The sequence below is a fragment of the Tupaia chinensis genome, unplaced genomic scaffold (assembly GCF_000334495.1).
Source record: "Tupaia chinensis unplaced genomic scaffold, TupChi_1.0 Scaffold000561_1, whole genome shotgun sequence".
In the NCBI taxonomy this organism is placed as follows: Eukaryota; Metazoa; Chordata; class Mammalia; order Scandentia; family Tupaiidae; genus Tupaia; species Tupaia belangeri.
This window is the reverse complement of record NW_006160074.1, coordinates 4,300,810-4,301,118: the sequence shown is the minus strand read 5'-3', so window position 1 is coordinate 4,301,118 and position 309 is coordinate 4,300,810.

Genomic DNA, 309 nt, shown 5'->3' with positions numbered 1-309 from the left:
GCAGGAATCTGAGCCAGGCATGAGGGGAGTGGGGAGGCAGTGCTAGAAAAAACTGTATGTCCTACATTCTTGTAGCTTGTACCCCATCTATAATATTAGCTAAATACTTGACCTACTTAAGTCCTGGGAATAATGTAATGTGGTTAATCAACATTTTGAAAAAAGTAAAGGTGCTTTATAGCTTTTTATAATAAAAATATATAGTTCAGTGTAAAAGTAATACAGATTAATGGTTATATAAAGTTAACCAAAGACAATAATAGTTTGGATTTTACTCCTGTATATTTCTATGCATATAGTTTAAATTTT